Source organism: Priapulus caudatus, unplaced genomic scaffold (assembly GCF_000485595.1).
Source record: "Priapulus caudatus unplaced genomic scaffold, Priapulus_caudatus-5.0.1 Scaffold334, whole genome shotgun sequence".
NCBI lineage: Eukaryota > Metazoa > Priapulida > Priapulimorpha > Priapulimorphida > Priapulidae > Priapulus > Priapulus caudatus.
In genome coordinates this window covers 155,582-156,587 of record NW_014577395.1, presented here as the reverse complement: position 1 = coordinate 156,587, position 1,006 = coordinate 155,582, and positions in this window count along the sequence as shown.

Below are 1,006 nucleotides of genomic sequence, written 5' to 3'. Positions count from 1 at the left end.
GCGTGTACATGTACACGGGGCTGCGTGCTGGCACGTACCACGCGATAACTACGAAACTCGCTTATAACGAAAACAAATGCCAAGCTATGACAAGAACGCGCAAAGGCGCCGCCTAGTCGTGTGTAGATGGTATTAGTTATTTATATTTCAGTTTGAGTAGGTAATTTTTATGAATGTTTCTCAATAAAAGGAATAGCTATGCATGCCGGTATGCCTGAACCACTGCGGAAATTCGAGTGGTTTACGGCCACTCCTCAGCTTCGTGTAAAGGTACGCAAAGTTTACGTAATTTAGCTTGCATGAATCGCGCACCTAAAACTGGCCTCGCTGTGCGTACGCGAAATCGGTACGCAAATTTACTAAATAGCTGTGTTGATGAATCGCAACTAGCTACGTCGGATTGCGTACACAAGATTTACGCAAAATATTTTGCGTACGCCAGCTTGCATGAATCTACCCCCTGCGTTTGCGGATCAAGGCCATAATAAAAAATTATTTGTTCTTTCCCTCACCGCAACCCGACCCGCCCAAAATGGCCGCGACTCAAACATTTTTATTGATCTTTTCCATTCTTTTTTTTTACAAATTGTATTTTTTTTTACAATTTTACAATATGTACCAAGCAAAACAAACATTCAACATAAAAGATATCTCCACACAAGCACAACCGAGCATGTAGACACCTAGACCGAATAATTCTGTCCCATATAACCTTTTTTATATTTTGGTGAGGGTTATATTGGTTTATATAGGTTTATATTGTCCAATATAACCCTCACCAAATATAAAAAAAGGTTATATGGGACAGAAATATTCGGCCTAGTAGACACCATGCTGAATTTGTAATAAAAAAAAACCTCGAACAAAATTTTAAGCCTACCTACCTACCCAAACTTTTCAGCCTGGGTCAGGTGAGGGCAAACAAATTTTTTTTTAATTGTGGCCTATGTTGTTATGATGCAATAGTTAAGAGAAGCTAAGCTTCGGCGTATCATAGAAAAAGTGT